The following is a 15,520-nucleotide window of genomic DNA, read 5'->3' as shown; positions in this document are numbered from 1 at the left end:
TTTTTCATTCTTTCAAATATAAAGTGTTATGTGTTTTGACACTAAAATGGAGCAATTGCCTTTGTAAAATGATTTTTCTCTAGTTTTAGACCTTTTTAGTGATTTCTTATCTCAGATCCTTAAGGAAAAATGCTGAAATATGACAAATTGATAGACCATAATGATATAATCGCGTGGTGTATTTCTGAGAAAGAACAAAAAGAGCAAGAATCTGTTAGTATTTTAAGAGAATGTATCCTGAACATCTACATGAAATGTAGGTTGTTTTTATCATCGTTAAGAACAATAACTAGCACTTATCCAGCATATTTTCCTTTATGAAGATCCCCAAATTTTTGCTCTTCCAGGTGAAGAAGACAGTTCAAGTATTAAAGGTTTTATTTAACAGTTAAATCAGACATTAGAAGAATACAATTCTTGGTCCAATTATTAACAGACACTTAGGATTTTGGGCAACAAAGCCCCCATAAGAAATGAATAGCAGCTCATCACTTAGTCACCCTCAAAGGAAAAATTATCTTTCATTCATGGGTTAACACATTTTGATAAAGTATAAACAGTAACAATAATAATTTCTGAAAAAATCTAAATTATTTGTAGTGATAAAAATCAAGCAATAAAGCTGTGGCAGGTGTTTTCTTTTTTTTTCTTTTTCTTTTTTCTGATACTTTTGTTGACTGAAAGTATTCCCTAAGCTCCCCTTGATTTTTTGCAAATATTTCCTGCTGTGATAAAACTGTTCCTGTTCTATTTTTGGCTACATCTCACAAAAAGCTGAAATTTGCCCAGCTCTGGCATTATACTTGTCCCATTTTACAATGGAAGTAACTAAAGTACAGAAAAGTGATTTGTCCAACTTGATGCTCTAAGGAGGAGGTAAAATGGAAAGAACAGTGCAGAACCCCTGGATTCTGGTTCAAACTGAAAAGAATTGTGAATTTCAAGGAGCTGCATTAGCTTTGGAACACATGCAAGCGCTGTTCAAAGCTGTTTGAGAAATCCTTTGGCCTGTTTGAAATATTCTGATCATTTAGTGATGCTGAGCTGTAAGGTTTGGATGGGCTGGTGTTTTGTAGCCATGGGCTGTCTCGAAGAAGTTATGTGGAATTTACCACTATTATTTAGGAAAGGAAATAGGCCTTTCAAGCATGTGCAAATATATCTTTAAGTCAACAGTGACTTGAGGTTGTAAGCTTATACTGATAGCACTGGTACAGGCTTTCTTATGAATGATGATTTTGTGACTTGTGGGAGGGAAATCTTGCAGCTGGCAGTACAGCTGGGTCACTTGTGTGCTTGCTGTGTCCATTAGAGAACCAGCAGTGGGGCAGCACTGCTCTGGGAGTTAACATGCACTCAATGTCTTTCATGTAGCAGCACTGACAGCACAGCAGTGCAGCAGGGGAATGTGTCAGCGTAGTCGTATATCTGTGTGCTCTGCTCTGCATACTGCTCTGTCTGTTGTCTGATGTTCAACTTCATCTCAGCTGTGACAGTCCTATCTGATCATTAATAATACAATAATAAAATAGCAACTGGAGAGACACTTGGATAATCATCAGAGCAAAGGCTCATTAGTGCTGCAGAACAATCACTGCCATGTAATAACAGATCCCAGGAAATTTCAATTAAAGATGGAACTCTGTTGCAATTTCATTTTATTTCCAGCCAGCCAGAGGATGGTGTAATTGCAATCAGCCAATGTAACACAAGCCTCTCTACCTCAAACATTCCCATGAGGATGGGAGGTGGGCTGGGAGCCTGCCTGTTTTTTTTTTTTTTTTTTTTTTTTTTTTTTCCCCTTCTTTTTTTTTTTTTTTTTTTTTTTTTTTTCCTCCCTGCCTTTTGTTTCAATATTGTCTTTGCAGGGCACATGGTAGTAAATGTTATTCCCCTCAATATCATATCCTGTTCTACTGTTGTCCTCATTTGGCTAAATTAGGATTAGGAAAACTCTTCCAATGCTGTTCTGCAGAGAGGCTCCGGGTGGAGGAACAGCAGGGCATCAGTCAGGATATGGGGCTCAAGGAGTGGCGGCAGATGGGCAGACTTCCAGTGACAGTCAGCGTTACTGCGTGAAGAAGTCCACAATTCGGTCCCACAGGGATATTTAGCCGTTTGTGCTTGAGGAGGTGGAAGGCTTTGCACCCAGGTCCTTGTTTCTTTTCTCACTCCATCACACTGGCCACAGACCACGTGTTCAGCAGAGAACTGACCTACTTGACTTGTCCTCCCATCTTTGAGACAGCACTGCCTGCACAAGGGTGGGATGTCAGCCTGTTCAACTCTCCATACTACGTCCTTCGAGCAGTAGAACTGCGTACCCTCACTGATAAGACCTGTAGTATTTTACAAGGATATTAACTGGCAAAACTCCAATGTGACTAATTGCATCTTGCCGCCTGATTATAATTTCCTTTGCACTTTCAAATAGATGTTGTATTCCCCTTGGTTTCCTGGCCTAACCCTTTCTCTCATAATTTGTACGTTAATTTAAGTACTTGCTATGCTCCACCCCGGGAGATGGATGAATGACATGAGCAAGGTATGTGCCTGTATATACACACACCCACAATTCTTCATGCCTCAGGGGTGCTATTTGTCCCTTGTTCTTATGAAGCATGCAGACATTATGGTGGACTGGGTGCCACACGAGGCTGAGCTGCCAGAAGGACAAATGTCCCCAAGTGCTCTGGGAGAAGAGAAGCTTGGGTGCAGCCACGAGGGAAATATTGACTGCCCAGTCCAGCGACTAAAACCACGCTTCACAGTTGAATCAATAGCTGGAGGAAATGCACAGCACACTTGCTGTGGGAGGGGAGGAGGAGAGAGAAATCGCAGAACTCATAAATATCAAGATTTATTTTCGGAGTTGATCATTTTATGCAAATGAAATGTGCTTTCTTAGTAGAGGTCTACTTAGCAGCTATCACCTGTGGAGATAGCTAATGTGAACATTTGGAATAGAAGGCAGCTTCTGTTTTAATGGTTTATCAAAATCATTTTTTTTAAGTCGCACTTTCCTGTAAACAGAGATTTCTTAGAGATCTCTTAAAGTAGAACAACAGGTTTATGTGCATGAAGCAGAAAGAAATATTAAACTTATCACTTCCACAGTTTGGCTTTTATCTGGCAAATGAAACTAGGCTTCTTGGCATTGTTGTTACCTAGCTCCAGATTTCCCTAAAGTGTAGAATAGTTGTTTGTATCTCATGCCCTTTCCTGCAGTGTTTGCTGTCAGCCCTTTCTGGGATGAACAAGGGTTAGATAGACCCGCAGGCTGAGGCAGAGCAGTCATTTTTATATTATTATAATACTAGTGGAGGAGTCAACATATGCTGGAGAGAGGCATTTGCTCAGAATGTCCCTGCACATTCACGTCAGAGCCGAAACTGGATCTCCTGGGCCTCAGAAGGCTAACAGCAAGGAACCACAGCCACAGCAGGGGAATCAAAATTAGTGAGAATTGTTGGCTAGAGAATTGTTGAAGAGGAGTGTTTCCAAAAACTGAGCAGCACATTCACTGAATTCTTGCTTTTGTTCTCAAGAGAAACATGTATCTCTCTGTTCCCTTCCTGAAACTTAGTCCTTGCCAAGGTCCCCCGGGGAAAAATTCCTTGCCAACCACAACCATCTCCATCAGCTGCACCCTTATAACCTTGGGGAAAATTCCATTCCAACTTCAGATCTCTGTGTGATTCACTTTCTGAGGTGCTGGACTATTCCCAGCTAAGTTTCCACCCACACTTCTTTGCACCTTTGCATCTTTATTCTCCCCAAGCACTGGTCTCAACAGAGCTTCCACTGGGTGCAGAGCCCACTGATGGCTTCTCTTCATTAGCTCTGCCTAGGTGTTGAAAGGCTCTGCCTCCCTCCCACCCACTGCTGTCCAAAAAGCTGTAGAGATGAGGCAGTAAGAGGAGACAAGAACGTGTGGTAACTGTAAGGAAATGAACCTCAGGGAATGAAAAGCAAGGAATAGCACATGTTGTGTGGAAGAGAGCAAAGATGGCTCTCGAAAGCATGTTGGCAAAAGAGAAGGAGTTTCTGACAACCATCGGGTTCACTGAAGCAGAGATAGGGGTACATCAGGGGCGTGAGACTCCGTGGGCTTGAGGAGGCACATTGGCTGTGTCACGATTCTGCTAGCTAGGATCTCGGCAGTGCAGAGCTTATTCCTGCAGCTGCACCTTCAGGAGTCCTCATGATGCAGGAGAACAACTCTTCCAGCAGTCAGTCTCTGTATCCTAGCTTGCCTTAGCATAGTAAGTGAAGAAAACAGTCTTGCATCACCTATTTCATGCTGTATCTGTCCTCCTCCCATGCCAGGTGAAGTCTTGTATGTCCTACCTGCCTGCTGAATCGTATCTGTTTCTGACTGGTTTCTCCTTTTATATTTTGGCAGTGCTTGTAGGACTTGTCATGTCAATAAAGTATTTTCCTAATTTGAATTTATATGAGCATTTGTGCAGGCTTATCCATGTGTAAGAGTGTCTGCATGAGAGAGTGTATTTGTTTAAGAAGAGGAATGTGCATGTACTTACTCAGAACTAGGAGTTGTGGTGAACTCATTGGCACACCTGTGCCTCTGTACTAATCTTGTTTTGTTGATCCACTGACTTGTACAGCACCTAGCACACTGGTGTGAGCGGATGTTTCTTGTTACCGTTTTTCAGATGTGGCAGCAGTTCCTGTTGAGCAACACAGGTTGCATACCACCTTTAGCAATCAAGAAATGTGCTCCAGTGACCACAGCGGCAAAAGGCAGCTGCAGGACATGGTCACAGACAGACTTTCCTGGCTGAAAACCTTGCATGTCCAGACTCCCCTAAAGTCTCGGTTCATCAGGTAAGAACAGTGACAGATTAAGGAGTGCTGAGGTCAGGGGAGGGCTAATGATACTGGTGATATCTGTGGCTTTTGTATCATTTTCCAGTGCTTGTCTTGCACTCAAATATTTCTCTAATTAGATGCAGATTATCTTTCTCTCTCTCTCTTGTCTTTTTTTAGCATTATTCAAACGGATGGGGATAGGATTACTGTTTTCTTATTATTTTCCTTTTTTTTTGCTACTTCACTTTCTCTAGATCTTGAAAATAAGGAGAAGAAGGTTTTTCTTGCTCCGCCCTTTCATCCAGCTGTTTTTCTGGCTGCACATCCATCTATCATTTTTTTCCTCAGGGTTTTGTATTTTGGATTTCTTGTTCAATAAAAGAGGAACAGAGCTTGTGAAAAATCAGATTGTAGAAGTTCAGCATATCTCTTGAGTCCGAGGAAAAAGCCTTCTTGGCACCTGCAAGCTATTTTAGGGACAAAGAATGAGGTTAGAGCACAAACGTTAGCCAGTCTAATACTGCAAACAGCATCAGGGCTGCATTATGGTGGGGAATGTGCTGCTTTGTGAGGATAACYGGCTGGCAGGGCTGCAAGTGGCAGAGTACCTTTTAGCAGCGTGCTGGGGACATTGGCCTGGTACTGACATGGAGAGGAGGGTGTTTCCTTGAAGTCCTCTTTTGCCACAGTTCAACACTCCCTGCCATTGTTCTCCAGGATCATTGAGGCTTTGGTAAGGAATTCTGTGAGCGTGCCCACACCAGGTGGGACAGCTGCATCTACTGGCTGCTTTCCATGGAAAATGGCAAAAGATGTTCTCTTTTGCACAGCAGCAAGYCTTACAAATACCTTCATCTAGGACAAGCCAGCAAAACTGTTCAYGCTCTTCAAACAGCCAGCTGCTGAYCCGTGCTCTCAGCYCCACTGAAGGCTAGTGACTTATCCAGTACATAGTTCTACTTTGCTCTGCATTAAGTTAGAAAACATGTATCTATAAGAAAATAGGTCAATTCCAGATTTTCTTCTAGGATGCATGGATGCATTGAGTTGTCTAAATTTAAACCAGGGAAAGATCTGGTCCAACCATATGTCCTGGAGCCAACTTGATTTTCTCCCACTTTTTGAGGCTGCAAATGAATTGCTCTTSCCCCGCAGAGAAAGCAATATGTTAAAAATAGGACTGTTGCATCCCAACAGGATGGATGCTAGTGACAGAAGAGAAGAGGAGAGAATGATAATGGAAATCAATGTGCGTCAGGACCTGATCCATGCTATCAAAATCAATAGGRATTTTTCACAGCCATGAAATTTGAGATCTAGAACATGTTCAATCAAGTTCTCCAGGTATTGAGTTCACAAGTTTTTCTTTTGTTGTGATTTCTCTAAATTTTCTCTGACATTCTGATTTATTTCTATTAGCAAGTGTAGAAGCTGGACTAGCTAGGGAAACTGCCTCCTCTCAGTTAGCAGAATGTCCCAGAGAGCCTGATTCCCAGGAGCCTGCTGGAGAGCGAGGAAGCGCCCTCACTGCGAGCTGGGGACCAGAACGAAAGTGGGATGAAGGATCAGCAAGTTGACAGCTTCACAAACAGGCACCATGCTTGTTAACTCCTAGATCATTCTGTCCTAATTATAATAATTAGTGATTTGATGAGGATCTGTCGACATAATGTCCCTCAAGGGAGTAAAGTGAGGGATTTTGCCCAAGCCATGAAGTTATTAAGCACAGTGTTTTCTAGATACAGCAGTGCAGGGCAGRAGTGAAGGCAGGACTGACAGCCTGGTGTGGCTGGACATGAGACCCTGCTTATAGCTAGAAAAAAAAAATGCATCTTAGCAGCTTACAGTCCAACTCCGCATCAAAATCTCAGTGATGATGGRAGCAAAGGAGAGACTTGTGTATCTACGAAAAGCTCTTACCACTGAAATTGTTGCTGATGAGAGATATGGGTRTTTTAAATTTAGAGCGTAACAGGAATTTTCTTAGGGCTATGATGTATGTTCTGTGAATCTCAGCTCCTGATGTAATTCAACCAAAAAGGAACTAAGTGGGAGGTGGGGAAAAAAAAGACATAAATCCTTAAATTCCATAGAAATTTAAACAGAACGGCTTAAAGGATTTTGTAGAGCCTTATTTGGGATTTTGGTTTTTCAAATGGAAAAGAAAAGGAATTTAGCACACATGCTCTACTTTTCTCATCAAAATATCAGAAATTCCAGTTCAGGAGCTGCTTGAAATTAACTTGAAGTTAATTTCAAAGGGTCACCAATAGGGAGGAAATATTTGAAAAGGAGAGGTAGAGAGGAAGGCAAGCTAGACAGAGTCCCCAGCATCTTCTAATCACATTTTCCTCTGCCTGCCAAATATCAAACAGAAAGAAATGTTTGAAATAACACTTCCATTAAAAAACCTTCAGTGCCTGTCAGAGTTTCCTCTGAGAGGATTGTGCTTTGTTACACAGCAGTAAGGTTTTAGATTCATGAAATTCCTTTGGAGCAAGTAAAATAAAAGGAGGTAGGAAGAAAACATGCCTCTTTCATGCCCAGGAATGGGGCTGGGCAAGCAATTAAAATTCTGCCCCGTGCTAGGCTTCAGCAAAGGACACAGGCATGAACAGGTTGGTCTCCACGTCTTTTAAGTGACTAGTCCTACTTAGTCTGGAGTAATTCAGTAAGAGAGAAGAAAACAGATTCAGTTATAAGAAAAGAACATGAAACTGTGAGGATGTGTAAGGCTGCAGTAATTGGAGGTGCAGGGAGTAGCTATGCCTGACAGGATGGGCAGCTATCCTTATAGAAGCACCAGTTTGACYAGGAGACCTAGGCCCAGGATAGAACCTGTGAGGAAGGACCACCCTGGGAGTAACCCTGGAAATATCATCCTCACTTTACTGAACCCTGATATCTCTGATACCAGGGTTTGRAGAGGATGAAGAGATGTGTATAGCCAGCCTGTATCCTACCATATAGATGCCTCCAGTGCCGTCTTTTTCTCCTTCCCTCAGTGATTCTTCCTTCAGCTCCTGATCCTTGACCCCTAGATTGCTTCTTATCAATGGTTTCAGACATTCAGTATTTATGTTCAAGGCTGCCCATTTGCTTTCCAGGACTGTACAACTGGAAGTCTTTTCCTCAGAGTTGTACCTTAGCCACTTCAGACAGAATGCAACACCACCTCTCCCTTCTTGCTTTTATTATTTCAGTCAGATTCTGTCAACAGTTGACTTAGCCTACACACGCAGGATTTTTATTTAACATAATACCTTTTCCTCATTAGTACTATTTTCCATTTAATCTGTCAAAATTGTAATTATCTAATATTAATGTTCTCATCATTGCAATGTTCACAGGAAGACAGTGGATTTTTGTCCACTGAGACAAGGATCTTGGAAATTAATATACTAATTCTCAGGATTGATTTCAGCCTTATAGTTGCCCACAGCCAGAGGGACTCATCTGTTTAAAAAATATCAGAAATTAATTTGCAAGGATCCATTATTCAGCTGTAGGATTGAGTGAAGTTGTCCTTCATATGTCTTACACACCTACATGCAGTTTTAAGTTTGTTGTTTTGATATGTCTTAAAAACACCAAGAGAGATTTTATAGCCATTTGAGAAGGGAAATATGAAGAGAATGACTGTGTTTGGCGGCTGGGAAAAAGACTCCAGAAATGGCATTGAGGTTTCCTAACATGAGATATTTGGGAAGTCTGGGTACCCCTTCTAACTTGGACCCTCTTTTAGAGCTCTCAGAGGAGATGGTGGCCAGAGCTAGAGCTGCAGAATACCATAGTAAAGAAAAAGGGCTATTTATTTTGCAGCCTGTGAAAGTCTGCATGGGCCAGATTAAGTTTTCTTCCTCATCTAGCTATTTTGTAGCTGCAGTGTCTATTGGGGGGTCTCGGTTTTAAATGCCCCAACAGCTGTTGAGGAAGCTGGATGCTGTGTGTGATATTAGGAAATGAGGTAAGGAAATGAGCTGAAATAGGAAGAAGGAACAGAATAAGAGGCTTCCTTTCACTTTATTTTCTCCTGATTGAAATCACAGATTCTTCCTGCAAAAATAATAGAAGAAGTTGACTTCTGACTAATTGCAATTCCAAATAAATGTTTCATATCTCCCTAAATTGTTAGCATTCTTCCATATGGTTCAGCCCACGCACTTTCTATCTTAATTGACTGCAATGCATTGCTGGGAGATGTGAAACATGACAGCAGCAGGTATTCAATACCAGTCCATGAAGACCTGGTTTCATGGGTTTCTTGCAAAATATGATGCTGCCCTTGCTGAGGAATAGCTAGTCTGGCTATAGCTAAACCTGAGAGCCATCTCTTGTTTGACAGGAATACAAACCTGCATTAACAGAGAAATGACAAATACTTTTTTGGGGGGAGGAGGAGTGACCTGTGATTTTTTTGGGCTTCTGGAACTTTCAGCACTCAGAATTTCTTTGCTGCTGACAACTCTTACTGTATTGCCATCTGAACACTCCTATCAGGATCCATGCTAATCATATGGTACAGCCAAATATCCATCTTCTTGCCTTTGCACAGCACAGTAGGGTCAATAATTAAAAGCCCTTTATTCTTTCTACTGACATGGCCCAATAGTGGAAGTAATTGGAGACTCTCACAGGMCACATGGAAGTTTGAAGTGATTGTTGGTCCCATTAATTTACTTCATGTGTCATCCAGACAGGTGCAGAATGAGCCATGAGCCTAATTAAACTGTACTGGAGCCTTGGAGATGGGAAGAAAGAAGGTAATTTCTTTCTTTCTACCAAAGAAAAAGAAAAAAATATCTCGAGCAATAGCTTCTGATAGTGTTGGAAGTGGRTGGAGAAAGAGATCTGCTGGACAACTGAAAGTCACTTGAAAAGGACAGCAGGAAAAGAGTTTGTAACATCAAAATCCAAGTCCCTGACATCTGAAATTCTCACCCTTGATGGGTGACAGGGCTGCTTTTGAGCCTGCAACCAGTATTACTGCAGACAGGCCAGGAAGGCAGCAGACAGCTCCAGTGACAATGATGGACTGAAATGAGCAACAGGAAAACAGAGAGGTCACCACTACCATTTCTTTGGTGTCAGGCTGAGTTTTAGAGTCAGTTTCCTTACTGTCTGACAGGGGGATGAAGATGTTCATGCCCCGCTCCAGCTGCCTTTGAAGCCTCAAGTAAAGTGATAGGACTTTTCATCTTGTCGTATGTAGCTTATCACTTCCCAGGGTCTCAAAGCCTTCTACAAACCCAGTTGGCTTTTCAGTCCACTTTGAAGTCCTCTCTTCCCACTGCACAAAGGAAGGGAATGGACAACTGAAGTATTTTATGAAAAATCCTCTGTTTTCTAGAACATATTGCAGCAGTGTGATTTTACAGGGCTTGAAAGAGAAAGAAAGCCAAATTTTCTGGCTACTGGCTACTTATGCCTTCTGACTGGAATTTTTTTGCCTGTTTTAGTGTCTTGAATTTTGATAATATTCCCTACCTGTTTTTCTTATGATATATCCTGCTTGGTGGTTGGGTCCTCATAGGCTATATGCTGTACCTTTTTTATTTTTTTGGATTGAGTGGAGACTGTTCTAAGTCCAAATGCAATGAAGCTGTCAGGGTTGAGAACAGGGAATAATGAAAAAATAATGTTTTAGGTGAGGGATCTTTTTGTGGAGGGCAATGTTCTGCTCTCTTCCTGCAGATCCCCTGAGGGGCCAGGCAGCAACAACTCAGTTTTGTGAGACCAWTCCAAAAGCTAATGTATGCCCAGATTCAGCTCCCAGGGCAGTGGTGTGAACAGGGTCCGACCATTTGAATTCTTCCCCAGACACCTGCCACTGATCACCCTTGGAGAATAGGAGTAGGCTAGGTTAATGTTTATTTGTCCTAGAAGAGCTGCTCTTACACTATAAGCCCAAGTGATATCCTATATCAGTCTCGGGATGAACTAACAGGGAACTTTCTGTGATTTCTTTTTTCTTGTGTCATTTGAGCAAGCTGGGAAAAAAATAAATCAAATCCTGTGAAACATTCCGTACAATTGAGAAGAATAAGAAAAAGCCTTGAATCAAAAGGAAAAGTCAAAATAAAGATCTTTTTGGCCTCGGGAGAACAGTCCTAGAGAAACATCTGAGATGAGAGAATCAAAATGAAAATATTCAATTTGAGTGTTTTCCACCTGAAGGGCTACTTCACTTCCTTTGCACGCTTTTGTGGTGGAAACTGCYTAGACAACTCTAGAAATAATCCCCTAAAGGGGAAGATTTGCCAAAGTTTTTCTGATAGGTGAAGAGATCAGAAACGAGTCTGTGATCCAGCAAAACATGGTGCATCCCCTTGTTTAGCTACTGTGCTATGTGCTGGTTCTGGTAGGGCAGCTAGTCAGCTGTGACCTCTAGGTAGTTACAAACCTGGCTCAGGCASCTGTTGGGGAAAAGCACAGCAACTAAGGTGTTGCAAAATGCTTTTATATCCCTCCCTTCAGTTGTGCGAAGATTCTTGTGATTTGCAAGAATGGGGTGCCTGTAGGGAGTTTATACTGTACTAGAATAATGTTCAATGYCTGGTCCCAGTATGTCTTGCCAGCACAGATGCTTTTTTGTTGTTCTCCCTCTCTTGAATAACTTTCAGAAATAAACTGGGMATTGAGCGATTCACAGCATTTAGAGCCTATTTTGCGAGGAGATGAGCAGCTTTCTGGTGCTGTGTAGGTGGGATTCACACCTCTGCTACTGTTTCCTTACGTAGTGCTGTGCACCAGCCACTGCCARGTAGTCGTCTTGGCTGCCCCTCTGTGCTGAGCCTGCTGTGCAGTCTTTGAGTGGCTGCTGTCAGTCAGGCCCGTTCCTCACCATGTTTACAAATCCCCGCTCACAGACACGCATGCACGCACCAGGCCCTCAGGGAACGCTTTACTTGATGGATGCCAGACTTCTGCTTTTCTTCTGCAACATTTAGGCTTAATATTTCTTTTTATCTCTCTCCAGCTCTCGCTGAACCAAGAGCTGTAATCTCTGTACGCAACGTGGAGAGCAGAGGTGGGAAAGGAGAAAATGGCTTACCCATCCAGGGGAGCAGAGAAAGAAGTTCCAAAGGAAATCCTGGTCTGATGGTGTGCGCTCCACATGCTCTTTCCATGACCCAGGTTTGACAAGTGGGTTTAATTTAAAACTGCATTTTTGTACTTAAGAGAAATTAAAACATGGCAAAATAGCATTTCGCAGACRTTCTTATTTTGACTGACGTAAAGTCCAAATATGTTCATCAATCCTACTTGTGTTTTGGCTTGACTCCCCAAAGAAATTCTCTGGTTATGGTTTACAATGAGCACACACCTAGAACAATTCAATTTGATTCTTATTTGTCCTAGTGTAAATGCAAAAGAGTGTGATAAAAGGAGGGCTGGATGCAGACCTAAGCTTATCTTTTGGCAGGGATGCTGCAGTGAACTGTGCAGGTGTTTAAGCACATCTTTGCAGAGGTCTGCTGTCCCTGTAAACCTGTACATGAAATATTCTCCTCCTCCCTCTGCTATAAATGACTTGTGGGTTTCATGGGTCAAAGCAGTTGCTTGTGTTTAAAGGTTAGTGCTTAAATGTTGCTTGTGCAATAAAGAGCAAGAAGTATGGCACCAAGCACCCTTGCTTTTATACCATCAGCTCTATATTTTGATCTAGATGTGCAGAGTAAAGGCAGAGGAGGTTTTCCTTCCCGAGTTCTTGGTACAGTTGAGTCACTTAGGAATGACCTTGTTTGTTGTCGATATGACACCTTCCCAACAGACGCTGTGTTCAGAGATGCYAGGCGAGCTCTTGATGGCCCCAAATGGGATCAGAAACAAGAAATGTCATCGGCCATAGACCTTTTCCCTCTGTCCCCCAAGTGCTGAATTTGAAGTCCTGTTGTTCAAAACAGAGCAGTAAGAGCAGGCAAGCCCTGATGTCTGTGCCTGGGCAGTGTACTCAGAGCAGCTCAGAGGGGAGCCAGGTCTACTGAGCTGATTTAGCTTTGCCCTTTTCGTGTTGCATTTAGCTCAGTGGGGTTTAACATTTTTGTCGCTTCTAGAGTGCCTTGTCTTACAGAGCTTTGTCAAAACTTCCCTCCATGGGCTCTAGGTGACTGTGCATCCACATACCATGGACGCTAGCAGCTAATGGTTGGGAGAGCTGGAGAGAGAAGCTCATAAATGGGGTAAAAAGCAAAAAATGCTGCGTGTGGGATGTCCCTCAGTCACAAGTCTTTAATAGTGGGGACCGAGCTAAATAAGTTTCTCTCCATTGTACCAAAGAACATCAAAACCCTTTGGCCAAATAAGCTCCCCAGCAGGAGAAATGATCTAGTTTTGTAGCATTTATATGCCTTGAGTAAGTGGTAAGGGGTCTGTTACAAACTTCTGAAATTTGCACGAGGCATCTAGCACAAGCAAGTTAAGTCATCTAGCCAGGCCTGCAACAAGCAGATTTGATTTTATTGTTTTGAAATGCTATAATTTACCCAAACTTCAGAATAGGAAGGAGAAAGGAAGATATGTTTGAAAATTGTTCTCTTTTCTAGGAGAGAGGAGAGAGAGGGGAAAAAAAAAAAAAAAAAAAAAAAAAAAGGATGTTGGAAAATCCATTGCAAAATTGATTGTATTCTGTGGCCAGTTTTAGGGAAAAACACTGTTCCAGACATGAATTTTCATAGCTCTCAGCCCATGTTTTTCTAAAAATGCCAGACCAAGACATCTCATTCTAAATATCCTTTTATTCCCCCCAACAAAAATAATACAATTTCAACACATACTTTGAAAGAATGACATTTTCAGAGGGAAGAGAGTCCTGTTCAACATCCTCATGTTCATTTTATTCGAAATGATTTTTTGGCGATGATTTCATCCACTTTGCTTTCTGTAAATACCCCTGACTTCACCTTTCTGGAACATGTTTATTAGAAATATGATATTCAAAAATAATCTCTACTGATAAATTTTGGCCTAARAATTGTCATTTATGGGTGTCTGGGAAGTGTATTTGGAGCAGCTTTGAGTCATGTCTGTGATTTCACAACRTATTTTAAATCCTTGACTGGATAAGCATAAACCATAGCCTCAGATTTCCAGTATAAATGTTTACGATTATAAAAATTAGAATTTGTTTCCCAGTGATGTATTCACTTAAAGAATACAGCGTCTAAGACCCCTTTTCCAGGAAATTCATTTAGTACTATTCTTACAGAAAAGAAACATGAAGAGCTTCTGGGCACTTCTTATTTACAGAGCTCTTATCCATTTTCTTTCATTGCCTAAATGTGTTGCTTTTACCTGTTGTGCTTAATTTGAATTGAGATCACAAGTGCTTTTAGCAGCACTTATCTTACCATGTGTATACACAATTCCTAGCATAACAGGAGCCTAATCTGGTTGGCATTTGCTGCCATGCAAATAAATAACAATGACTATGCTGAAATAATATTACGTTATTATTGGAGTTGGTGTATTGGTGACTCCACACTGGATATCCCAAGGATACGACAGACAAGGTATTATAAGCTTGCTAACTGGTTATTTTTTCTTGTATACATCTTGCATCAAGATGCCCCCTAACATTTTGCTTTGAAATTGGGCATGTAATTTATTAAAATCATTCTTTTTTTTTTTTCTCTAGAAAAAAATGCCTAAGATGCTATCATTTCTCTGAGTCTGAAATTTTTCTTTCAAGAAGGGTATTAGGGGTATTTTTTCTTCATTGCTGTCACCACCTCTGTTTAAATGATGGTTACTTTTCTCCAGGTTCTGCAGCCGCTTAAGCCAGAACTACAATTTCATACAGGATGTTTTTCATTCCTAGTAAGGTCAGTGATTAAATTATATGAGGATATTCCTGTCCATCTCCAAGCAACTATTGCAGGAACAAGTTCATCTGAAGTAAAAGGAAGATTTCGGGCCAATCCTTTGTGCTTGATTTATATGCTAGCGCATAACAGTCTATATCCACTCTATATTTTCTGTTCTGAAGATGTGAAGGTAGATACTTATTCTGCCTCTATAGATGCTCTCTCTTTTGGGGCAATCCTTAACTTCTCTGCCTCAGTAATAACTTGCACTGCATGTGAATAAGAGTACTTCCTTTTATCACTTTAAAATGAATAGCCTTTTAATTTAATTGGATTCTTGTATTATGAAAAGTAAAACAGAGAGCCTGCAGCTTATCTTCTCTGTGGCATTTATTATCTTGCATGCCTCTGTCATGTCACCTTCTATTTATCTCCTTCCTAAACTAATCTAGTCTTAATATTTTTAATCTGTTCTAATACAGAAGTCCCTGCAAGCTTCGCAGCATTTTCCACATTGGTCTCAGGCTCTTAGATCTGCAGGAGAGCCCTAATGTCCTAAGCAAAATGTTAACATTGAAAATTGTGGCATGCATCTAATGAAAATTGCACAGTGATGCGATGAGTTATTCCAGCTTCCAGGATCATTATGATGACACAGATTCAAAAATGGCCTTTGTGCTAGTCTTAGAATCCAATACACTAAATCTTATTAATAAGCATCTCCTCAATTGAAATCAATGATGTGTGACATTGCCTGACATAAATGAAGATTTCAAAGAGTGACCTATGGCCACAGATTGTCTAACAATAAGCTATCAAACTCAGAGTTGGAAATAAAGGCCTATATATAATTTGGCCCATATTCTTTAGATGCTTTAATC

At 41.2% G+C, this 15,520-nt stretch overlaps 1 long non-coding RNA gene across 1 annotated transcript; it reads left to right on the top strand.

The window, feature by feature from the left end:
- The first annotated feature begins 4,724 nt into the window (after positions 1-4,724).
- LOC112946318 lies at positions 4,725-14,807 on the top strand. Its single transcript, XR_003249213.1, has 3 exons — positions 4,725-4,848; positions 11,813-11,979; positions 14,596-14,807. It is a non-coding gene; the product is annotated as an uncharacterized LOC112946318 (long non-coding RNA).
- The last annotated feature ends 713 nt before the right edge of the window (positions 14,808-15,520 follow it).

The sequence above is a fragment of the Nothoprocta perdicaria genome, unplaced genomic scaffold (genome assembly GCF_003342845.1).
Source record: "Nothoprocta perdicaria isolate Ctin4 unplaced genomic scaffold, notPer1 scaffold_201, whole genome shotgun sequence".
NCBI lineage: Eukaryota > Metazoa > Chordata > Aves > Tinamiformes > Tinamidae > Nothoprocta > Nothoprocta perdicaria.
The sequence above is the reverse complement of the archived record's forward strand: the minus strand, read 5'-3'. Positions and strand labels throughout refer to the sequence as shown.